Genomic DNA, 27,577 nt, shown 5'->3' on the forward strand with positions numbered 1-27,577 from the left:
TTAAATACCAGCATTGAAGCACTTACCCACACCCCTTGCTCTCCCTTTAACTCCTTAAAGGTACAGATCACAGCTAACTAAGGTGCATTTGCAATTCTCTATTAACATAATAAAAAATTCATACACTGAGACTATAATAATAGCAGGCTTTAAACCTGAAAGAAAAAAGCCCAATATTTTGATTATTAAACTGTATGAAGTAGATAAATGTGTATCAATAAGACTATTTAAAATGTATAGTAATTCAATGTGAATCAGCTTTAAATTTATGTGCTTACTAAATGTATTATACTTTATACAGATGAAATGTGTATATAGATATTATGAATCAGAATACATATAGAACTACCAATATGCGGATTAGATAATAACTTTAAGAGTCATATATGTTAATTCTAGATATGTTTAGTTGTGCTTTTGTTACAAAATACAATTTGTTTATTTATTTATATTAGGTGCCCTTTTTTAACGAGTCATATTAATCAATTTTTCACTTCTTCTCCCATCTTTTCACCCATTACCATCTCGTTATTTATGTATTTATATTGGTTGACCTATCCCTAGTTGCTTAATGCAGCTGCCTTTGTTTTGCAAAATGAATAGTTCCAAAGAAGTAATTAAATATCATTAATGAACAATATATCCAAAGATAATTTGATGCTCAGTCTATGTCTGGTCTCACCTAATGCATTAAGCAAAATTACTAATCTTAGACAAATGAAAGCAATTCAGTTAATGACCTTGACTCTAAGCATGTAATATATGCCTAAAGTTATATCATAATAGGTAAGTGTATCAAATAAATAAATAGAAAAAACCTAGGCAAATGAAAGTTTAACACTCAACAGGTAAACAAAAAGATGATGCTATACAGTTGAACAACTAAAGTAATACAGATGATAAACTTGAGACCTTCAATGACATCTATTATAAATTTCAAATTATTCAAGAAGACTGGATATATTAACAATGCTAAATGAATAAGTGACAAAAATCAAAGAGCATTTTCTCTTTTTTTTCTCCTCTTTTCTCTTTTTCTTTTCTCTCCCCTTTTCCCTTCTCCCATTGACTTGGGGTGAGCCTTAGGTGGGGAATCAGAAAGCTTTGCATAAGGTGAAAAAAAATGATTTCCTTGGAATATCTATATTGTATAAAGTTTACAATCTTCAACACTTCAACACTTTTGCTATCATTAATTTGCATTATGATCAGTCAGTCTGTATATTTTCTTAAAGTGAGGATAGTATAATTTCTAATTGCAATATCAGCTGGGTTACATATCAACATAAAACTTTGTACTATGAAACATAAAGAAACACATTTTTCTACTCTTTATGTTATTTCATGTTCAAAAGCTACACAATTGTTACCAGAGTATTGAAATGTCATTGCTAGATCATTACTGTATCTGGTATATAGATTAGTTTACAGCAAGTGTCATTAAAAAAACAGAAATATATCACAACATACTCTGCATAATGCACTGATGTTAAATTATTGAACCTGACTTTTCCCTTTATTTTCCCCCATCATGTAGCTTATTTAATGCTATGATGTTTTCTTTTGTTACTTCTGCATCAAATGGCATTTATTATGTTGATATTGTCCTCTTGCATCTTGTTTTAACAAAAAAAAAAAAAAAAAAAAAGATTAAAATCTGCAGTTGAAATCATGTTTTTTTATGGTTTACTTGTAGCTGCCATTGCATGATTCCAGACGTCCAGTGTTGGGTTAAAGGTCACCAGCTGATTTAACTTAATGCAAGCCACTGCTACTTGCAACTACACTTCATTCTGCATATTCGCAGACCTGAATCCAACTAAAACAACATCTGAGGATCATCAGGCAGGAAAGCAGAGCACACAGAGTAAGAAATACAAAAAGAAACACTTGAGACGGCACTGTAACATCTGAAAATGACCCACAGATGCATTAATTCAATGGTGTCATTCCAAAATCCATGGAACCTACAAAAAAGAGAAATTCGGTCATAGCATAACACCACAGAACTAATCTAATCATTCAAAGCCAGAGAAAAAGATCACAGTGTTCAAATAAGTGGAAAGTAACAACAATCACATTTCTAAGATGTTTCTCATAGAGACCCACTGTAAATAAACAACAACATAGATTCATAGGTTCATAGGTGTGTACTAAGCTAATGGCCCTGGAGCCTTTACAAGCCTAGCCCATAGGATTACCCTGGCATTGCGCCACCCAACCTTAGTTCCCAGTGCTTTGGTCGAGTAGAGCCACTGGAGTGATCCCCGGGGTGAATTTCCTATTTCCCATCCACTCATCAAGATTTCTCTTGAAGAGGGCCAGTGAGGTGCTCTGTTTGACATGTATGGGAAGTCTATTCCATAACATGGGCAGTCTCTGAGTTATGAACCTGTCCCTCCAGCTTGTCCTCTTGATTATGGTAATGAGGTTGAGGCCACTGGACGATGTGGTGTGGAGGGATTGGGATTTCTTTAGATATAGCATTTCTAACAGAGCTGGGTCAGACATGGCTTTGTAAGTCAAGCAGAGATTGCCTCTAAGTAGGTGATATGAGACAGAGAATAGTTGGAGTTTTTTTGAGTCTATCCATATAAGACAAGTATTTATGGCCTAGTATCCTCTTTGTGAGGTACTTTTGTGGCCTCTCCAGTTGTTGCAGGTGTCTAGTGAGGTACATGCCAAATGGGGCAATGTACTCGATGACTGGCCTAATGAGGGAAGAGTAGGGGAGACAATGACCTCTTTCTTCCTGGATGCAAAACCCTTAGTAATGAGATGTGCCACATAAAAGGACTTTCTGACCACAGTGGCAATGTGGTGGCCAAAAGAGAGGTTGCTGTCAACCTGTGTTCCCAGACCCCTTATAACTCCTTCTATGTTCAGTGGACTACCATTGATATGGTAATTCATGGGAACTGGGTTTTTCCCAAAGGGGATGACGACACATTTTTTGGAATTGAGCTTAAGGCCATGGTTTTGACACCAGTCATTGGTCTCGGTGAGGCATTTCTCTACACATCCATTTTTTTTCCTTTTCCTATTCAATTACTACTACCCACATCTAAGCCATATGGCTCCCCAAGACAGTATGAGAGGTCACAAAAGAAGATAAAGGGCCAAAGAAAAAAAAAAAAAAACACTATATACATTTTTCTATAGCTCCCTATCCAATTACAGTTAAAAGGTCATTAACCTCTTAATATACCAAGATATTTAATTAAGAAATCAAAGCTACTTTTATAACCACAAGCACCCTTGTAACTTAAGTAAACAGAAATGCATTACCCCACCAATTACACACATGAAAGAGGTCTATGTTTAACCGATTAATATGCAAAAGATATTTAAAGATTTTTAGATAAAAAAATGAAATAAAATAGAAGAAAATATAGTAAATAACACTGTTTACCTTGTTAAATACACACATTTATTGAAAAAAAAGAAAAGTCCATTCTATTTATACTTCAGTTTTTATGAGTACCTTCTTTCACAGACCAGCCATTTTTTGTTGCATGTCTCTTCAGACTTTGTGCTGACCAGTCCATATCTTCACTCTCAGATATTAGATTTTTCTTTTGGACAAAGTCTACAGCTTCTTGTAAAGAGCTAAAAATCTTCTCTCCATCAGGCAGATATACTTTTATCCTGAATGGAAAAAGTACTTGAGCTTTAATGTTAGATTTTTTTAAGGGACTTTATTAAAGGGATACATTCTTTCCTTTTGGCAACAACAGAAGAAGTATACTCATTGTCAAAACAAATGTTTTTGCCATTGATTTTGACAAGAGAGTTGTTCCAAGCAGATTTTAATTCCAAGTCTTTGTCCTGAGTTAAAATAAATCTTACTGTTATAGATCTGGGGGTAGATGAATTTCCAAATGAAACTGGGTTTGACAAAGACCGGCAAGCTCTTTCAATTCGAAATGAAAGAGATTCAGGCAAAGTTAGTGCTGTGGGTAACCATTTATTCAGAAATTGAATGATGTTGTTGCCCTCTTCTTTTTCTGGTATCCCGTAGATTCGTAGATTGTTTCTCCTTGATCTACTCTCTAAACCTTTTACTTTCTCTAGAAGTTTAGTATTCTGCTTCAGAAGAAACTCATTCTGATTTTCACACTCTGACATTCTATCATCAATATCAGTCACTGTTTCATCAATAGAGGAAATCTATTCAGCACGTTTCTTGATTATCTCATTAAGTAGATCTAGTTGTTTACTGCTGTCCTGTTTTATCTTATCAAGTTTTATCATCCAGTTTGTCTATTTTGATTGAGAGTTCTTGAATATTTGTAATAATGGATTGAAGTTCCTTCTTCACTGTATCTTCCTGATGTGAGCTCTTCAAGTTACTCATGTCTGTATCTCCTGTTGAAAACTTCTTGACAGGAAAAATAAAAAAAAGAAAAATAACAACACTAAACTGAAGAAAAACAAAACAAAACAAAAAAGCAGATATTTATGTTTCTTCCAAGGTGTATCTGAATAGTTTTCTTCAGGAAAAAAAAAGAATATTTCCCATCAGAATCATGAAAAATAGGCAGAGCTAAAATTCTAAGCTGTTAGCTGTTTGGCATCTTGGCTACCCCCCCCCCCCCAGCACAACCTTCTTGATGTTTCCCTTCTGTGTTTCTCTCTCTTTATTATGTCTTCCCTTGTTCGATCTTTCCTGTCTTCCCTTTTTCTCTCTTTTAAGGAACCAACAGGGTGTCTACATAAGGATACCCCTATATAAGACATATAAAGCCCTTTTATATTTTTTAAAAGTTAATAATAAAAGCTGCATTGCATGCTGTTTGCCTTAAACATTTTAAATGTCCTTATGCATAGCTGTGTTCATTCATAATACCCGAAAACATCAGTAATCAAATGAACACTTGCATTTTCACATAGTACTTTGCACATACTTAAGGATTAACTTCACCTGCTTTACACTTTTGTAGTAAGTGGGCATTTCTCTTAAAGTGCCTTTGCATGTACTTATTCATTGTGAATAACTTGCGATTACTGAATTTATACATGGGGTAGTGGTGCCTTTTGTGAATAACTGCTATGCAAGTGCAAACCTTGGTCTATGAATGAGTAAGAATGCCACCCATTAACAGAAAACTTTTAAAACATTTAGTTCATGATATGCGTCTACACAGGCAGACACAATAAAATACAAAAATGGTATGAGCCATCTTAAAGAAAAGTATACCCAGTGATGGAAAAATTAATACATAAGTTGCTTAAATGAAAAACACTATTAATATTGACAATCCCAAAAACAGATATAAACATCAACACTATTTACTGAACAAAAACAATAGTGATGCAAAAAATGGTCACTTAACCAGTTTTGTCTTAAGAGCACAGTGGCTATTACCATGTTTATTAACCATTAGGCAATGGTATGCAAGCAATATTAGTTACCCATTCAACACTTTTTTGTTTCAATATGTTATTAAAATCATCCCCTCTAGGGTCGAAAACCACATGATCCACTATTATGTTTTTTTCATTCAGGCCCAGATTAAGGAGGGTATTAATGGAGCTGCACGTTAATGTCTTGAAATAGGTCCCTTGTTGCTCATTTTATTTTCAAAAAATAGCCCACCTTCAGATGTTTGCAGCATTCCTCAATTCCAAGCTCCTCACTTTGGAATGTTAACACTATCCTCCACATCCACTTTTTTGAAAATGCAAACTGTATTGTCCACAATGGATTTCAGAAGTTATAGTCTATGCTACTGAGCTTTAATGACAGTAGGTAGGTGAATGGACTAAACTATTGAAAATACATATTACCCTACTGACTAGTAAAAGTTACCTGTTCATGTCCTTCAAGTTGTAGGATGATTCATGAGGTGATTAGTGAGTAAGTCTATTAAATAACAGCTGAAAAAACATAGCAGGCATTGAGGGGTTCTTTTTTTTAATAAACAATCAAGTTACAGGTAGCAATATGGAGCCACTCTAACCTCCAGCTTTAACGCATTTTATTTATTTATATCACATAAATATATTGAATACACTGTGATATTTCCAGTAATTAATGAGAAACATCCCTCTGTGTGTTCAGAGTATTTATCTGATTAATTAGGATTAACTTGCAGTTGACAAGTGTAACGTTTTCTGTGTGTGTGTGTGTGTGTGTGTGTGTGTGTGTGTGTGTGTGTGTGTGTGAGTAAAGGGATAATCAGAACTGTTCTAGATAAAAAAAATAATAGATCTATGCATACCTGTCAGCTGTACTGCTTTTAATAGTATGGTCGGATGGGTGCATATCAGTTTTCATCCTTGCTAAAGACAGACTGTCACAGGAGTCAGAAACTGACAGAGAAGGCTTAGAAGAGTATAACTTTCTCAGTTTAAATTTCTCCAAATCTTCTGGGTTTCTAATACCATGATGGGACTGTATCCCATTCCTAAGTCAGGGTAATTAAAATTCATGAAATTAGCATTGTTTCAGTCTTTGATTTTTAGCCAAAAATGCTTTTTGCAGCACCTGCAATGTGCCCAGAACTGACTCCTTTGCAATTCATTTGGAGGTACATGTATTGGTAGCATATGTAAACTTGCCTGTAGATTCTATTTTATTAGACCCATTGCTCTACTACTATTGGAACTGTCCAGGTATCTTTCTTCCACATTGCTCTTGTTTCTGACTCCAAATCCTGATATGTAATGACTTGTGTCTCTCTGTATGTGAGACACTGTAATTGCTAGGTGTAACAATTTCAATGATCAATGCTACTTTTGTCTTTTTTTCATGGAATACTAATCTGGTTTTCGTGCATCTATTTTTTGTACTATTTGCAATGGGTACTCCCATGTGATGTACACTTCCATCATTCTCTGTATTGCTTTGTGATCATATTTCTAATGTTTCTCAGATACTTCTATATTGTAGTATTTTCACAATCTCCAATACAACAGTTTTGCCACTTTATTGTGCCTTTCAGTGTACAGGCCCTCTGCTATGAGTGTATCACACCTAGCAACAAGATGTGTATGACTGTTTCCAATTATTTTTTATAGAACCTACATTTATCTGTTTCTCCCACGTCTAATGGACTTTGTAAACCAACATGTATATAGTCCACTATCCTGTGCTGCCATTATTAACCTTTGATCCTTTGGTTTCACTCATGTCTCCTTACCTATTTTCACATGAAATCCTGATTAACATGACATTGTTCCAGGAGATATCTGTACTTGCCACTATATTTATGGTTTGTCCACATTTCTTTCCTTTTCATCTGACCCTTTTCCTTATATTCTTTCATTTGTTGGCGCATTCAGTTGATGTCTGATTTTTTTGTCTACTTCTGGTTTGATTTCCATTTCAGCTTGACTCCGGAATGCTTCTACTGAACTAAGCAGAGAGGTCATCTTAGACTTCCTCTCCTCATGTTTTAAAACTTTCATTATGTTTGTATCCGACGAGGTCAGCAGATATGTATGCACTCCCAAGACTGCAGATCTATGCATGTAATCAATTTCAAGGAGGCCCATACCATATAATCATGATATACACTGATTTTTATAAATCATTTGATAATTGTGAAGCATTTTTCTTGTTTTTCAGTCCAACTAATCCAATACCTTTTGGGGCCTCTCAGTCACACCAAAACTGTAAGTTAGAGCACATAAAGCAAATTATTTTATAGCTTGGACTTTATTCCTAGATCTCAAGGCTGTTTTTGATATTAGTTTTAATCTTCTGAAGTACTCCTTACTGAGTTTTATTTGCATTTGTTCATGTTGTATTGCCATTCCTTCAATTCCCAAATATTTATATACACTTCCTGCTCAAGTTCCTTTATATCACATTCCTGTCCCAGACTGATATTTTTGTTACTGCAATCCTACTGCCTTAAACATTACTTTTCCACATTTATCAAGACCAAATGTCATTCTTATATCATTTGAGAAAGTTTTAACAACATGCAATTGTGCTTTCAACTCCTCATCTGATGAACTATACAATTTTAAGTCAGCCACAAAAAGTAGATAAGAGGTCTTTAAGCAAGTTTGTTTTCTGGGAGCCAAACTGTAACGAAGGCCTAATCTGGTAAGTAAACAGCTTAGCAGACTAAGGGCAAGACAGAACAACATTGGTGACAAAGAATCACCCAGGAATATCCCCCTTTAAATTTTTATCCCTGGGATAATAATTTGCCATCTGTCATGACTTAACTGCAAAATGGTTTGCCACTGTTTCATGGTCACTGTAATGTAATTGATCAATGTTGGATATATCTTATGTAAGCACTCCTTTACCCATGAATGTGGGATGCTGTCAAATGCTTTTTTGTAATCTATCCATGCCATATTTAGGCTCATCTCCTTTTTACAATTCACCATTATGGCTTTATTCAGCAACAAATGATCCTTTGTTCCATATGAGTTTCTTTGGTTACCTTTTTGTTCTATTGCCATGATTGACTTTTCTTCGAAATAACTATAAACTCTGTCTGTCGATCTGTATCAATTCCAGTATATAGATAGTACATCATTGAAATGTAAGTTATTGGTCTATAGTTTTTCAGATGGCTTATAATTTTTTTTCTTTTATTAACCAGGTTGTGTCTGTTTGGGATGTGCATATAAGTAATTCTTTCTCAGGGCTAAATCTTTGTGTAAAGATGTTAAAATGTTTAGGCAGAAGTTAGGTACTGCATCTGGGTCTGGGTTTTTCCATTCAGGAGCTTTTTTAATTTTGTTTCCGTTTCTCTGGTCATTACTTCATCCCATTTCATATCCTGAACATTTAAACTCTGTTCTGTTTCTTTTAAATTTTCTGTTAATTCAGCATCTTTTTTATGTTCCATGGGGTCTTCATAAATATTTTTCCAAAATGTATCTATTTCTTCTTTTTTGGTGGTGTTTCTTATTCCTTTTGCTTTGTTTCTCAGTTATCTATACAATTTCTTGGGGGGTCATCAATGAATTGTCTATTTTGTGCTTTTCCTTTATATTTATCTGTATATCTTCCAAATTCTTCCTCTTGTGTTGATATCTCTAGTTTATTATTTGCAATAGTGTATGATAAATCCCGGTCAGTTTTGATACTGTGAGTTGTTTTTCCCACCTCTGTTTTTCTAAGTGTTTTTGTTGATCCTTTCTCTCTTCTATATTCTTCCAAGGTTGACACTTCTTGTCTTAATTATAGTTTTCTCTATTTGATGCTATCATGATGACATTTTATTTCTTCCTTTCCTTTCCCTTACTGCACTACATTTTTGTTGTAAGACTTATCTGTTAGTAATTTAGCTGCATAATAATCTGGCCTATTTTCTTCTGTTATAGCACATGAATTGCCATTAATATTCTTGCTCACAGTGTTCATCTGTTTTATTAGACTTCTAATACTGTGGGTTTTATTTACTTTCTCTAATCTGTTTCTTTCATCAATCTTAATATGTCTATTCATCGCTATTAAATCAAACAACTTTTCACTTTGATCATTTTCTTCTAAACTGAGAGCACATTCTTTGCACTTTGTTTACTGTGGGCATTCTACAGAAAGTTCCACAATGTCTTCCTGTGACATATCATCGCCAGCAGATCCTGTGTCATCTGTTTCTCCTTCATATGGGAGCTCATTGACCCATCACTCCACAACACTGATTGTGTCAAAGTTGCCATTGCTTCCTGCTCCTTCCCTTGCTGTGTAACTTCAATTGAACTTTTGTACAAGTTTCTTACAGAAGGCTCGAGAGCATCATCATGTGACAAGTCATCAGATGCTTTTCATTCCACCTGTTTCTCCTTAATTTGGGACTCATTGTTCCATTGTACTGTGACATTACCAGAGTTGAATTTTCTACACTAAATCCTTCACTTTACAGGTAATCTATAACTTCAGTTTCCAGTTCTTTAACATCTTCATTACTAAGCCTCATTTCTACTCTCCTCCTTTGTTTTCTTATTTGTTGTGAAATTTTCCATATCCGGATGCCTTTGCCTATATTTCTCTTCAAATATCTTTGATGCTGCTTTTTTTGTATTGATTAGTTTTGCTGTCTCCTTTGCATAAATATTGCACCATATCAAATCTCTTTTTGTTCCCCATGTCAATATTTCTTCTTCAGATGTCTCCCACTCTTCCTGTTTCTACTTAATCTGGGGACTCATTGCTCTGTCACACTGTGACATTACCTGTCTTGAACTTTCTACACCTTATCCTCCACTCCTCAGGTATTTCATAACTTCAGCTTATATTTGTTTAACTTCATGCTGCTTTTTTGTATCGATTAGTTTGGCTTTCTCCTTTGCCTAAGTATTGCACCATACAAGATCTCTTTTTCTTTCCTATGTCCATGTTTCTTTTTTATATCTTTCAAAAAAACTTTGCATTGTGTTGTTTATATTTTCACACTTCCCCTGTCACTGCTTTTCTCAGATGGCACAAAGTCTCTTTATCTATGTAATGTTTTTCATGGATCTGCTGTATTAATGAATGCAAATTTGCATTTGAAGCTTTTAACAGTTTTCCTTGTGCAAGCATTATTCTTTCCTCTAATTTCTTGCTTAATCTTTCTGAATATCTACCATCTGGAAATTCTGGGCTTCTTGCATAATAGTAACAACACATAATGTCTTCCTTATCCTCAACAGTCCAGTTTGTCATCTTTATTGCTCTATTTTGGACTTTCAGTTTTATAGTTTTATGGACTGCTAGTTCCTTCTGCAATAGGAGTGGGGGTGGAGTGGGGGACATCTTTCCCCTAAGCCTGGCCTAACCCCACTGTAGGAATGTTTCCACATTTTGAGGATTCTGCACTGCCATTTTTCTATTACAGACACCAGTGTATATACAGGATTGGGCACTTGTTTATCCTGGTACTTGTGCACCCAGCTGTCTTTTTAAGTTTTTAACCTACGTCTCTCCATGATATATGCTATATAGATGCAGTCTATCTATGTATCACTGTTGTCTTGGTGAGATTTAGTAAAAACAGGTTCTACCACATGAAGGTACTTATCATTATCTGAAGATGAATTCAGTTCCAGCAATACTATTTCCTTTTCTTGCAGATTTCATCATCTCTCATTTAGACTATGTCCTGTCTTTTTTTTAATTTCTCCAAATCTTTTGGGTTTCTAATATCATGATGGGAATGGACCCCATTCCTAAGTCAAAGTACGATTAAAGTTCATGAAATTAGTATTGTTTCACTCTTTGATGTCAGCCAAAAGTCCTCTTCGCAGCACCCATAATGTGCCCAGTAATGACTCCTTCTGCAATTCTTACAGAGTTACATGTATTGGTAGTGTATTTAAATAGGATTGTAGACTCTTTTTTATAAGACCCTTTGCTCCTACTACTATTGGAACTATCTGGGTATCTTTCTTCCACATTGGTCTCATTTCTGCTTGCAAATCCTGATATTTTATGACTTTGTATCTCTCTGTATGCAGAACACTGTAGTCACTGGGTGTGTCAATTTCTTTGATCAATGCTACTTTTGTCTTCTTTTCCTGGACCACTATATATGGTTTTCTAGCATCTATCTTTTGAACTGTTGGTAATGGGTGATCCCACATAATGTAGACCATCATTTTCTATGATGCTTTGTGGCTCATATTTCCAGTGTTTTTCAGCCACTTCAGTACCAACATTTTTGCACAATCCCCAGTGCAACAGTCTTGTCTGATTATTATGCCTTTCCGTATACAGTCCTGCTATTAGTATGTTGCAACCAGCAATGAGGTGTGCAACTGTTTCCAATTCTGTTTTATAAAACCCACATTTGTCAGTTTTTCCCACATATTCAATGGACTTTGTAAACCAATGTGTACATAGCCTACTTTCTTGGGCCGCCAAAATTAACCTTTCATCTCTTGGTTTAAATTCAGCTCTCCTTACCCATTCCATTCGTTCCTGATCAACATGAGGCTCTTCCAGAAGTTTTCTATACTTGCAACTATATTTATGCTTTTTCCACATTTCTTGCCTTTTCATCTGGACCTTCACCTTATATTCTTTCTTTTGTTTTTTGGCACATTCAGTTGCTACCTGATTTTTATCTACTTGTGGTCTGATTTCCATTCCTGCTTGATGCCAATATGTTTCTGCTAGCCTAACCAGGGAAGTCATCTTAGATTTATTCTCCTCATGTTTCAAAACTTTCATTATGTTTGAGTCTGGTGAGGTCAGCAGGTATGTGTGGAGTCCCACAATTGCAAATCTATACATGTAATCAATTTCAAGGAGGCCCATCTCTCCTTCAGAATGGGGAATATATAATCTTGGTATGCACTGATTTTTATAAATCATTTGGTGAGCATGAAGTATCCTTCTTGTATTCCTATCTAATCTATTGAGCCATGTTTTGAAGCCAGTCAATCACTCCAAAACTGTAAGTTAGGACACGAAAAGCACATTGGTTTATAGCTTGGATTTTGTTCCTAGATGTCAAAGCTATTTTCAGGATTAATTTAAGTCTTCTGAAGTACTCCTTACTAAGTTTTATTTGCATTTGTTCATGTTTTATTGTTAATCCTTCATCGATTCCCAAATATTTATACACTCCCTCTTGCTCAAGATTTTTTATATCACATTCTTGTCCCAAACTGATGTTTTCTTGGTGCTGCAGTTTTTCTGCTCTAAAGGTTGCTTTTGCACATTTATCAAGACCAAATGACATTTTTATATCATCTAAAAAAGTTATTGACAACTTGCAGTTGTGCTTTCAGTTCCTGATCTGATGAGCTATACAGTTTCAAATTGTCGACAAAGAGAAGATGAGAAGTCTTTGCACTTTGTTGTTTTCTAGGAGCCAAATTATAGCCATGGCCTAATCTGTTAAGTAGACAGTTTAACAGATTAAGGGCAAGGCAGAATAGCTGCGGTGACAGGGAGTCACCCTGGAATATCCCCCTTTGATTTTTTATCCCCGAAATAATAACTTGTCCTTTTATCATGGATTAATTGCAAAGTGGTTTGCCACTGTTTCATGGTCACTGTAATGTAATCGATCAGTGTAGGGTGTATCTTATACATTTTTAAGCACTCTTTTATCCATGAATGTGGGATACTATCAAATGCTTTTTTGTAGTCAATCCAGGCCATACTTAAATTCTTCCCCTTTTTACAGTTCTCCACTATGACTTTATTTAACAACAAATGATCCTTTGTGCCATATGACTTTCTTTTATTGCCCTTTTGTTCTGTTGCCACAATTGAATTTCCTTCTAAATGACTATAAACTCTGTCGGCATCAATTCCAGTGTATTGTTTATATGTCGTCTGAAAGCAAGTTATCGGTCTATAATTTTTAGGGTAGCTTGCAGGTTCACTCTTAAGTAGGAGCATTGTTTTTCCTGTTCTTAGCCAGGTTGCTGTCTGTTTGGGGTGTGCATATAATTAATTCTTACTCATGGCTAAATCTTTGTGCAAAGATGTTAATACTTTTAACCAGAAGTTAGGTACTGGATCTGGGCCTGGGGTTTTCCAATTAGAGGCTTTTCTTAACTTTGTTTCAATATCTCTGGTTGTTATTTCATCCCATTTCATATCCTGTTCCTTTAAACTTCTTATTCTTTCTTTTACTTCTTCTATCCATTTAGCATCTTTGTTATGTTCCACAGGATCTTCACCGATACTTCTCCAAAATTCTTCATAGATACTTCTCCAAACTGTATCTATTTCTTCTTTTTTGGTGGTCTTTCAATTCCTTTTACCTTATTTACCAGTTCTCTATAAAACTTTTTTGGGTCATCAACAAATTGCTTATTTTGTAGTTTTCCTTTATATTTGTCTATGTATCTTCTAAGTTTTTCCACCTGTGCTGAGATTTTCAGTATATTTGTGATAGTGCATGATAGATCCTGATCTGTTCTAATACTGCACATTGCTTTTATCATGTCTATCTTTTGGAGTATTTTTGTTGATCTGTTCCTTCTTCTATATTCTTCTAATAGTGATACTTCTTGTCTTAGTTGCTTTATAGTTTTCTCTATTTGATACTTCCATGATGGCATTTGGTTTCTCCACTTTCTCTCCTTCCCTACCCTGTGTTCTTGTGGTAGAACTTTATTAGTTATTAATTTAGTTACAAAGTAATATATCCTGTTTACTTCTGTTATATTGCATGAATCCCTATGGACAGTCCTAATTACTGTGTTCATTTGCTTTATCAAACTTCTGACTTTTTGGGTTTTATTGACCTTCTTCAGTTTATTTCTTTGTTGATCTTAATATGTCTCTCTATCTCTATTAAGTCAAGCAACTCTTCTCTTAGCTCGATTTCTTCTAGATTGAGGGCACATTTTTTTGTTTTCCATTTCCTGTGGGAATTCTATAGAAATTTCTGTTACATCTTCCTGTGGCACATTCTCTTCAATTTCATCCTGTGCCATCCATTGCTCTGTCATACGAGAACTCACTGGCCTATCACTCCTCAACATTAACTGCATCAGAGTTTCCACAGTTTCCCATTCCTTCCCTTGCTGTCCAGCTTCAAGTGGATGTTTATACTGGTTTTCTGGGGAAGGCTCCAAAATATCTTCATATGGCACCTGACCAGTTGCTTCCCATTCCACCGGTTTCCCCTTAATTTGGAGTTCCATTGCTCTGTCCTGTCAGAAAGAATGGTACTTTCTGAATTAGATTTTCTACACTGAATCCTTCACTTTGGAGGTACTTCATGACCTTAGTTTCTATTTCTTTAACTTCTCCAGTGCTGATCTCCTTTGCTACTTTTCCTCTGTCTTCTTATTTTTTTGTATTGTAAATGTAATGTGTCCTGTCCTTTAAGGCTTCTCTGATGATTTCTGATTCCCATGACATCCTGTCTCCAAGGCTGAAAATCAGCATCATACCTCTCTACTGTTACTGATTTTACATGGTGCCCTTGATTTTGCCCCATGCTTTTGCCCTAGGCTGTACATTGTAAAGGTTTTGACATTACGGTAAATCCCAAAAGATTATAGTCAGTCAATAATGTCAGACATTACAGTTTCATACTTCTAATCGTTTGGAAAATGCATGTTGATCCAGAATATGTTGTTCTATCAACTTTTAAATTGAATTAGAGTGCATAACAATTGTCCCTGATATTTTGGCCTTTGTTTCCTCCCATGACTTTTTGATTTGTGCAGAATTCTTGAGTAAATAAGTAGGAAGGAATGATCTGTTGTGCTTGTTATTGACGATTTTCATGTTTCCTAAGGACAGACTGTCACAGCAGACCAAAATCATCAGAGAAGCCTTACAACAGCTGTCCAGGGCAGACTATTTGCATCTTATCTCTCAACTCTCCCTGAGTTTGCTTATATTTTGGCCCCGTTCCTTGTAAAATTTCAGATTTTTTTTGGTAAAGTCATGAAGGAGGGTCTATATTAGAAGATCGAATGTTTAGGTGATCGAACACCTAAACATCGATCTTCTAATATCAAAAGCGAAAAACTGCAAATGGCTGATTTAACACAGGGAAAGATTTCCCTTGGCCGTTCATCCGATTTTGCCATTTCCCATACTGTAGAGCAATCTTGGAGTTGGTATATTTAGTTGGGGGGGGGGGTGGGCACAGCCCCTCACTTACTTTAGATATAAAGTTTTTTTTTTTGTGGCCAAAGGACGTGTTTCCCTGGGACATTTGACGTTCTGAGGTTCGATATTAGAAGGTCGATGTTTAGGTTTTCGTTCACCTAAACATTTGATCTTCTAATATAGACCCATGAAGGATTATAATCAATCAATGATGACATGCCTTAGAGTTCCATATGTTGATTATTCAGAAAATACATTTTGATGCCGTTGTTTTTTTTTCTCTTAACTTTTAGTTAAATTAGAATAATTAACAAAAGTCCCTGATTTTGTTTTTTCTTCCATAATTTTTTGTTTTGTCCTGAATTCTTAATCAAATAAGGTTAGAGGTATGAATGGTCCTGTTCCCCTCCAATATTCACAGATTCATAGATTCATAGGTAGGTACTAGGCTATTGGCCCTAGGGCCTATATAAGCCTAGCCAAAAAGGTACCCTGGCTTTTGCCACCCAAGAAAATTATTTTCCTGTGACCCTGTCAAGCAGAGCCATAGAGGTGATCCCCGAGGTGAATTTCCTATTTCCCATCTAATCATCAAGATTTTTCTTGAAGAGTGCTAATGAGGAGCTTTGTTTGATATAGATAGGTAGTTTGTTCCATAGTATGGAAAGTCTCTGGGACAGGAATCTATCCCTCCAGCATGTTCTCTTTATTGTGGTGACAAGGTTTAGGTCCCTAGAGAGTGTGTAGCTCAGAGGGATTGGGATTTCTTTAAGTGGAGCATGTCCAACAGCTCTGGGTTTGACATAGCTTTGTATGTTAGGCAGAGATTGCCTCTGACTAGGCAATATGCAATGGAGTAAAGCTGGAGTTTTTTGAGACGGTCTGCATAGGTCATCTGTTTGAGGCCAATAATCCTCTTTGTGAGGTATTTCTGTGGCCTTTCCAGTTGTTGTAGATGTCTTGTGAGGTACATACCAAAAGGGGCATTGTACTCTATAATGGGTCTAATGAGTGACGAATAGAGGGAAACAATGACCTCTTTTTTTCCTGGATGAGAAACCTTTGTGATGAGGTGTGCCATGTAGAAGGATTTCCTGACCACTGTGGCGATGTGATTATGAAAGGAGAGACTACTGTCTACCTGTGTCCCAAAGTCTCTTATCACACTTTCGGTGTTAAGTAGACTACCACCTATGTGGTAGCTCATGGGTACAGAGTTTTTACCAAAGGGGATGACAATGCACTTTTTAGCATTGAGCTTGAGGCCATGGCTTTGACACCAGGCATCTGTCTCAGTGAAGCCCTTTTGTATGATGTCCACATCGTTAGGAGTTTCAATTATGGGTCCTAGTTTGCAGTCATCTTTAACCTTCATTAGCCAAAGTCCTTCTGTGTTAGCCTGTAGTGTGGTACTCCACTTGTCACTGGTCTGAAGTCGGATTTGGAGTCTGCTACTTTCACAGTGTGGGTTCTGTCTGTGAGCCAGTTGGCAACCCATCTTGTGACATAGGGATTTATACCTAGTTTAATGAGTTTATCTATAATTCAAGAGTGGGGGATAGTGTCAAAAGCCTTGGCGAGATCAAGATAGGCTGTGTGAACCACTTTACCCTCATCTACAGCTTTGGTGACTGCTTCAAAAAAGTCTATCAGGTTTAGGAGACATGATCTGCCTTTTACAGACTTGAACTGGGTGGGGTCCAGAGTCTGGAGGTTACCAATGTCTTTATTTATAAGTTCCATGATGATATGTTCCATGGCCTTGCAGACAAGGCTCATTAGGCTAATGAGGCAGTAGTTTCCAGGGTCCGTGGTGGCTCCCCCTTTGTGGAGCAGGATAACCGTCACTGTGTGCCATTCAGTGGACACAAAGCCTGAGGTGAGGCTATGATTGAACATGGTGCTTAGGTGGGGGTGCCAGTTCATTCTGTAGTACATGTAGAATGCAGCCTGGGATGTTGTCAGGTCCCATGGATGCTGTGTTCTTGGCTTTGGAGAGTGTGGTTTTTACCTGTGCATCCATGATTACAGGAAATTTTCATTCTTCCGGTATAGAGATGGGCCCTAGGGGGTGAGAGGGGTGTAAAGTTAGCACTGAACCAATCTTCCAGGATGTTGGCAATATCAGTTGCTTCTGTATATTTAGTGTCATTGCACTATAACTCAGAGCAGATCTGAGTGTTTCCATTGAGATTCCTGACATAGCTATAGAATGCTTTGTGGTTGTCTTTAGAATCAGTGGCAATTTTGTTTTTGTAACTAGCTTTGGAGGATTTTATGAGGGATCTCAGCTTCTTACTGAGGCTGACCAGAGAGTTCCTCCAATCATGGGATTTTACTCTTTTTTGCAACAGTTTCTTTTTTCTGTTGTAAAGTTTGTTTATGGCAGGGGACCACCATATTTGCTTCTTTTTTTTTTGAGGATAGCATCTTGGTTCTGTTAGGGATAGCACGATCCATGCACTCGTGTAAGTGGTTATAAAGTGCATTTGTGTAGGATTCAGCAGTCATACCTCTATTGTCCATCTGCATGAGTGTCGTAAAGTTTGCCACTCCTGTCTTAAGAAGTGTGAAGTTGGCTTTGGAGAAATTTTTTATGGTGGTTTCCCTAATGGGGGGTGAGGGTGGGATGTGGATGTCTAGGGTGAGTAGCATGTGGTCGGATCTGACCAACAAGGAATTGACCTCTGGTGTGGAACATCAGTCGCCCATGTTGGTAATGTCCAGGTCTAGGATATTGCTGCCCCTGGTGGGGGTGTGGGTAAGTTGATCCAAGGCATTGGAATTTATGAATTCCAGAAAATGTTGAGCAAAAGAGTTGGTACATGAGTAGTTTTCCCAGTTAATGGTGGGGTAGTTGAAATCACCCATTATTAGAGTGTTGGGTTGTACCGTAATATTTTCCAGTGTATCAAGAAATGAGGAGTGCAAATCCTGGGGCATGGTGGAGGATCTGTAGCAAGTTACAATTTGGATTGCGGTCTTGCCCAGAGTTAGTTGCACTTGCATAATCTCAGATGCATTATGCTGACCAACTAGCCTGGAGGTGTGGATATCCTTAATGAATATGGACACACCTCCGCTTTTAGTGTTTTGGTTCAGGTTAGATAGCCGAAAGGTGTGGTATGAATTATAGCCTGGAAATGCAGGGGTGCTCTCTGGAGCCTTGAACCAGGTCTCTGTCACAGCACAGATGTCGATGTTCTCCATTTTAAGGAGTGCCTCGAGTGAATGCATTTTGAGGTTTAGACTTCTAGCATTGAGTAACATTATCCTCAGATCTTGCTTGCTTGTACCTGTTATGGTGGTAAATTTGTCATTTGAACATTGCCTAAAAAAGGCACTATAGGGATGGCAAGAGCCTTAGCCAGTGTCCTGAATCACAAGGGTGACAGGTGCAGGCCATCTCTGGCAAAGCATCGTGGTCTGTCGATCACGTCATCCCAGGCAGACAGATACTGAATCCCCTTAGAATGACACAAGAAGCTTAGCCAATTGTTGACGTTAATCATTTTGTCCTTGTACTGTGGTATCATTCTGGGTGATGGCAGGATGCTACTCAGGGCTAGGATCATACCTGCCTGGGCTACAAGATTGGAGAGCTCCTCCATGTCTCTTTTCATGTAGTCCAGGGAGGTATGTCTCAGGTCATCCACACCAACATGGACAATGACAGAGTCATATTTGTACTTGTTGTGGAGTGACCTGAGTGTGAGCGTTATGTGGCGGATCCTGGCACCCGACAGGCAGATGACAGTAACTTTCTCCTTGTTTATCCTGATGAGTGGAACATCAGTGTGCCTGACTATGGAGTCCCTATGACTAGAGTGTTGGGTACGTTGTTATGCCTTATGGGTTGTGGTTGAGTGGCACACTGAGTTCGTGGGCTATGTGTCATTTGGGTTTTGTTGGGGGGTGGAGGCTGCTTGCGTTTCTGCTTTGGAGGTCTCTATTGCTTGAACAGATTTTTATTGAGATCCTCCATGAATGTAGGTGTGTTTTGTGTTTCTATGTGTTTTGGTGGTGTAGGTTTAGAGGGACTATGTGAAGAGTGTGGTGTGGTGCAAGTGTTTACCTTCTCTTCTTGACTGTCTAGTCCAGTCTTGGGTGAAGAGAGCTTTGCTTCCAGTTTGACTATATAAGTGCATCTCTCACAGGTTGTAGTGTTGGGTGGTAGGAGAAGAGGGTTGTCTGTGTACATGAGGCAATTGCTGCATTGCCCCAAGATGTCCAGATTCATCAGGTAGACAGGAGAAATTTCTGGGAGCTGACCCTTAGACATGCCTGGATAGGTGCTTATTTATTAAGTACTAAAAACTGTTTTCCTCTAGACAAGTGAGGAAAGTTGAGTGCTGTAGTAATTTGTAGCTTATTTAGTGCTTACAATGAGTTTTGAACAAGTGCTGAGCTCAAAGAAACAGATTTGAGTGATAAAACTAAAAAACTGGCTAGTTCTAAGGGAAACTTTGAAGAGCAGACTTTATGGCGCCGGGAATAGTTTAACCCTAGCTAAGCGGAGATGCATAAAGTGTATTTATTTATTTATTTTTTTTAAATATAACAGTAGCAAATGAGCAAACTGATTTAAACAAATTAACCAATAAAAAGGTAAAAACTGAGCCCCATTCCAGCAGTCTTCGATCAGACAAGTTCTAACTGCACACTCCTGCCACTAGGGTGCATGAGAACCTTCTTCAAAAAAAGATGGTCTGGATTAGTGCTCAAGTTATACAAACAAAGCTAGATTCAGCCAGTCTGAATTTAGTCTATGCTGCAGCAAACAAGGTGTACCAATTTCAGAAAGAAACAGTTCAAATAAGCACGCACAATAAGCCTTAAACTAGAAACTCCCAGCTCAGAAGGGCAGAATCTACCCTCTCCTCCCACAAGAGTGCAGACCACACCTTCTTAATGTAAAATAACTGGCCCGAAGCCCAAGTGCTTAAACCAGAACTAATACACTTTTAGAATAACAGACACTAAGCCTTCAATCAGCAACTCCCAACTTAGAAAGATGTAAGCTACCTGTCCTGCCACAACAGTGCAGACCATTTATAGACATGAACAGCTATGCCAAGGTAAACCTGTAAATGTGTCTCTACTTGCTGATTATTTTTTAAGTTGATGTTTCCTTGAATGGCATTTAAAGAGACTTCTGTAATGATACAGAATAAATGACTTACATAGCTAAAGTTGTGACACGATTGCTTGAAAGATTTTATTTGTTTTTCTAATTGTTAAATCAGAACATCAGAGTAAAGACATTTTGATGGAGTCATAGATAACATTAGATTGTTATTTTTAAAAAAGTCTGTGTGTAGGTATGTAGGGGTTGCTGGTCACATGTAAGTGAGTGGGTTCTCCAGAGATGTATTGCAAGTCTCTGTGAACCTTTGGAGTAGCCTTACTTGATATGAGAACTGAATTTCAGACTCCATCAAGGAAGCATTCCTTTTTGTCATCAGTGAACGTTTATGATTTAAAATAACAATCATGTAGGCACCTGTTACTAAAAGTGCTGGCATTCAATTTAGTAACAAAATACTATAGCCTCTATGCAGTCTTATGACCCTGTTATTAGGACAATGAGAATTGCATTAGAGTATTTGTAAGAACTTTTTCAACATAACTAATTACTTTGTGCCACTGGAGCTATTACAATTGTCAGATTGCCTGACTCTGTTTGCTAGTCCCTGCTAGTGCTAGTACAGTTTGCCTTAATGGACATTATTACTTCTATTGGGTCACTGCTGTATATGCACCATTGTTTGAAACACATAAATGCAAGTGTCATTTGGGATAGAAGATCTGAAACCCATAAATATTTGTGTTTTAGGAGGATTATCATTGGAACTCTGCAGGTATAACCTGTAAGTGAGCAGACTGTACAGTCCAGTTCTCATAACTAGAGTAAATCCTTGGTCCTCTGTTCTGTTATCCATAATGAGAGGTGGAAATCTCCCTTTCCTCACACCACCCAGTGAATACTCATAATGGGTTGCTCTGGTTGGGCCTAAGAGGTGTCCGAAGAATTGTTGCTGGTGTTTTCTAATGTTTGTGGATTCATACTTGAGCATAACCAGTCAAATTCTTTACAAGGATCACTTACATTTGGTCAGTAAGGAGTCAGACACAATCTGAGGTTTTAGATCTGTGTTACAAAAACTGAAACGGAGTGTTCATCATAACAAAACATACTGCACCCAACTGCATTTGGTACAGCTAAGTGTGCAAAATTTGATATCTGACTGCTGTCAATCTCAGAGTTTTATACTTTTATTTCTGAGTTCTACACTGCAGTCCTATGGAAGTGAGAGATACATTCTATTCAGGATTCTAATGTTATGTTAATTGTGTCCAGATTTTTGGCCACTTGTACCTACTTTTCAAGAGCCTTTGTCCCTATTTTCGACCTATGCAGGTTGAAATGTATGCAGCTGTGATTTACTGAGTTACAAAAATATAAATGTTAGCTTAATTAGTGTTTTAATATTTAAAAGCAAACAAGACTATTATTTTATATTTTATCAATCAGATAAATACAACGAATATTCATTGGGAAATACATTTATGATACTTACAAAACAATGTCTATTAGTTTGATTGCTTAGTGTTTGTTTTTGACGTCTACCTTGTGTATGTTTTCTAGGTGCTTTTGCCTCTCTACTGACCACGAAGCCTCCACCTACCAGACTTGAGCCAATTCATAGCAAATTTGCTACTAATTAATAACTATTGGTTTACATTCATTTCCCTGAATCACACTTGGTCAAGTCATCGTATAATAAGCATGTTTCCGCGAAAAGTCGAAATACCAAATTCTGCTATATCCAAAATAAACACAGAATCTCAAAATCCCCTATCACTCTGGACCTAGGAACAAGCAGTAACAAGGATCAAGAAGAGGATGAGATTTCTCATTTCGGAAATATCAGTGTTCAGAATTTTCATCGTTCGGTTTTAGGACATCGAGCAAGTTGGATTTGACCGAGTGTGATTCATGAAAATGAATGTACACCATAATTATTATAGACTAAACAATGGAATGAACAGCAAGTACAATATCACAAGTTCCAATAGTCTTTTTATTGCAGCGGAGAAAGGAGGAAACCAAATGATTATCAGGGCAGAGATGGGATTTCAAACAGTTACAAATAGCAATGCTGGTGAATGTATCAAATTAGAGACATTAAGAAATACTACCTCACTGGTTCCTTCTTGTAATATCAATTCTGTTGTAGCAAATAATAACAATATGAATGTGCTTAATATTTTTGGTTATGCTCTGGAGGATTGTGAAAGAAAAGTGATATTTCTATAGCTTAAGTTTGTCCTTTCTCATCTTCCCCAGTAACATAGGCTACAAACTGAAGATCTTTAAAATGTATAGGAATCTTTATTTGTTGTGGCAATACTTACAAGTTGATTGTTCTTTTTAGTAATCAATATGATCATTTCTGTGATGCCCCTGCACTGGCCCTGTAATCAAGGAGCCTCAGTCCTCAATAACATCAGTGAGGGATGTGCACATTGGGAGGATGACAAGTACACATACAGTAAAGTACAATTTCCCATAAGAGCACACAGAGATTACAGTCAGTCTGAGGCTGGTTTCTCCTTCTTCTCTCCAGATCTCCAGTAAGACCCCCCACTGGCACAGCTATAGGGTGAAGATCTCAGCTGAGTGGTCAAGCCAAAACCTCCAGCACCCTCTCTGTCCAACCAGTGCTTCATGTCCCTGCCCAAGTAGCTGACACACACACACACACACACACACACACACACACACACACACACACACACACACACACACACACACACACACACACACACTTTGAAATTTGATTTATATACAAACACACAGACACTCTTGGAAAAGGCTGGCCCAGGTTTACTAGCTATGCCATCTTCTGCCCAGACTATACGGTAGTACCAGCTGCCACCAACCACTACTTATCAGCTACTATAAGGCCCTTACAAAAAGTGACCAATTCTACTATGTAATGTTACTATTATCCAAATGGTAAGTGTGACCAAACTTTTAAGGCTATTCGAGTGGCCTATACAGTGTCACCAAATACATATGCAAGTACACTAAGAGCTTAAATATCTCTAAACAAACCAGCCACAATTAAAATGTTTAAATATATTTAATAATAAATAATAAAAGCACAAGACAATACTCAATAACTCAATACAGTGGCAACAGAGTTCAGAATCACAGGAAATATTTTAAAACAACATGCAGGACAATCTCACATAAATACAAAAAACATCTAGACTGATCTTACTATTTTCCTATCTATCTCTAAGAGAGATACTATGATCTAAGTCTTATTTACAGAGTAAGGCAAATACAGATAAAAAGTGCTGAAGACGGATATGTTCAGATCCAAGACAAGATACAAAATGCACTAACTTTCTATGAGAGATGGTTCTTAAATTAATAATACGCATTACTGCTGTGTTAGCACCTCTGTGTCAAAAATACTTATCTCTAGAAGCTTGCCTGGAACTGTAAGTTGTAAAACAGTTAAATACTTTTACCTCTGAAACCTGTAATTATTTCTGTTTCCGACAATAAAAAACTCCTAGCTGTAGATATCTAGTCTCCTAGCTGAAACTGAGAGATATCACAGTCATAAACAATTTCAACTTATTTTCTTAGAGTTTTGCAAGTTAACTCTGTATGTTTCAGCTTCTTACTATGAAAACATACATTTGCATAGGCATACAGTCCATGTACATTTCTGCTCTTCTCTAGCAGGGTGCATTGTGGTTACATTTTTGAAGCTCAGTACATAACATACAATTTGCTTACATTTGTAAGACAAGCCTATAGATCATATGAATATTTACAATGACATAGAATTATTTACAAAATTCTAGCTAGCTGGGCTGGCAGTGTCACAATTTCAGTAATACTTTTTTAGTTGTAACTCCAGCACATCAGCCTGTTTGTCCACCCCAGAGGTCTGCTTGTTATGGCTTACTATCATTTCCATGAAGTGCCTTCCATTGTAGATGGCAACACCAAAAGGCAGATTTCCAAGTGGCTAGACCTCAAACGTAAACATTATTGAACATCGAATGAAACATGTACTTCAACGGCCACATTTCCAAAACAGCGAATGTCGAACCATCGCTCTTAACATGGTTCAATAAAGGGGAGCAATGACATTTTTATTTTCAGTATACTGGAATGATTATGTGAGCATTCGATGGAAGGCACTTCATGGAAATGATAGTAAACCCTTGTTATTGATGTATAATGAGACACTTTAGCCCTTGTTATACCTCTTAGCCTCTTAGCCCAAGAAATCTTGACAAAACCAAAAATAATGGGGGGTGGGGGCATGACAAAGGCCCAGAAATAGGGACAAATTTTAAACATTTTAAATATTGCTCTTATAAACCTAGAAAGATGTTAGAATAAAACATTTTGTGTAACCATGCATTTTCACAAGGATATGAAACTGAAATTCAACTGTCTGTTATTATTCAGTGAATTCATTTCTTGCTGATTTGCCAAAAAGCAACAAATTTTATGAGGAACAGACCAAAAATATGTGTTATAAATCTGGACATTCTGTGAGAGGTATGGCCCTTGTCTGTGCAGCTACTGGTCTAAAAGTGTGAAAGGCACTGAAACCTTCTAGAAAAAGTGTATACATAATAATTATTTTCATAAGAGTGTTAAATATTTTTGTTACATTGATGATATAATGAGGACATCATACCACTGTACTTGGCCCTCATCAAACCTATCATAAAATATAACGTCCCTTTCGGTATGTACCTGACCAGACACATAAAGTAATTTGAATGTCAACAAAAGTTCCTTACAAAACAAATACAGGCAGTAAACACAATGTCCTGCGCTGATCACCTCGAAACCCTGTCTCTCTACTTGATATCATACAGATTTCTGAGAGGTAATCTTTGCCTGGGAATACAAGGCATCCCTGGACCCTCTTTTGATTAACCTTTTGCACATCCAGAAAACAGCAGCATTAGAACTACTAGACTGAAATATCTAAATTTTCCTTGCAACATAAAAAGGACATGTTGGAGAGACAGATATGTTTCTCAGAGAATTCATATTCTCTAGAAAATGCTCCTGATCCATGTGAAGCAGAGTTCCTCCCTAACCTTAAGTGCAATCAATGGACCAATGGATAGATAATAGGAAATTCACCACTGATATGGTGCCTGTGCCTCTGATGGAGAGATGCAGTCAGTAAATCATCCCCTATATAAATCAAAATTATAGGTCCATTTGGGTTGCAGGGCTAGGCTTGTAAGGGTCCCAGTAGTCATTACCCTAATATATACCTATGAACTACCAGGGCTCAATGTATTAAACTTTAAAATAAATTTAATCTCCAGTTTTTTGGTACTATACTTCTATTCCCACCTCCATTTGATTTAATATGTGTCAGGGCTAAAAACCTAACTGAATCAGCATTTCCACCACGAACCTCATTAACATGTTGTGCCACACTACTAGTAGGAATGTCCTTTTAAATATTCTTAACATCTTCCTGGATCCTCACTTTAATTTAGTTTGCCCAATATACTATTAAGGATGAGAATAATAAACTACCATAGAACTCCGGCAGTTAAAAAATTGATTTAACACAAACACCTATTAATCCTTGCCTCTTTTGTAACCAAACAATTTTGACAGGTGCTTTATGTAACAGCACCGTTGATGATAAAATTTCCCCTATATATTCAAAGAGCACCTATAAAAAAGTAGGATACTTTGGACATTTTTGTGATAAGTAATCATCAGAAAACAGTATACCCCAAATTGTGCCTCACTAGTTTTATGAAAGTGTCTGAAAATGTACTAAATTTAATAACACAATACAGCTTATCTCTTGTTCTAAGGTTACTGTTTCAGATGGATGATTCTTCCTCGTTCTTAGTTTTAGATGTAAATAACCTTGTTCTCCTACTCTTATTTTAGCAGTTTTCAAGATATCAAAACTATACTCTTTTCTCAATAAATGAGCTTCCATGTGGCAAAAAGCTTCATTTCTATCCTCTACTCTGGTAGTGTTTCTACATATTCACAAATATTCCCCATAAGGAAGAGCATCTATCAAATGGCTCAGGTGGGCACTATCAGCATGTAAAAAGCTATTGGCAGCTGTAGGTTTTCAAAATAACCTTCTTAGTATATACAGTGTCCTCAATCCTTTAATCAAAATATCTAAAAAGTTCACCTCACTACAATCTGTTTCATAGGTGAACTTCAAACCACATTCATTCTGATTTACCCAGGAGACCAAATCTGCTGTCAAAATGTTATCACCTTTACAAAAAAATAATAAATAATCTATGTAATGTACATACAATATCACCTTATCTAGAAAAAAATCAACCCTTACTATATATTTCTTTAAAAAAACATTAAAATACTATCATATGAAGGGGAAAAAGGGGCAGCCATGAGTATTCCATCCACTTGCAAAAAACAATCATTACCATATTTAAACATATTTTGTGTCAATGAAAAAAATGAAGTGAGGATAACACATATGAGTCTTACGGGTCTTCTCCCCAAAAATGTGAAACTGATCTCAATCCAATGATATACTCATACAGAGATCCTTCACACTCATGGACAGCCAATAATAATCTGTCTCCCACAAAACAGAACTAACTTTTCCCACAACCTCTGAAGTATGATTATTGTATGAAGTGGTTTGATAAACAAACTCCTGCAACAAGTGATCTACACCTTTTCTAAATCACTACCAACCCCAGATATTATGGGCCTTCCAAGTAGATTCCACCTATCTTTATACACTTTAGGGATGTGCAAACTATGGGTTTTAAAGTATATTTTACATTAAGTAATGGCAGCTCATTTTGTGCAAGAAACCCAATTTAACACCCCTGTTCAAAAGATCACATATATATATATATTTTTTTTTTAAATCATTTACCACTGATTTAAAAATACATACATAATCTTTTTATTATTTAACAGGGTTTTACAAATACAGTCATAACTACACAAATTCACAACTAAAATGTTATTCCTTGTCTGATTTACATATAACCATTTTGTCATGC

Source organism: Protopterus annectens, chromosome 3.part0 (assembly GCF_019279795.1).
Source record: "Protopterus annectens isolate FY-2018-M chromosome 3.part0, PAN1.0, whole genome shotgun sequence".
Taxonomy (NCBI): domain Eukaryota; kingdom Metazoa; phylum Chordata; order Ceratodontiformes; family Protopteridae; genus Protopterus; species Protopterus annectens.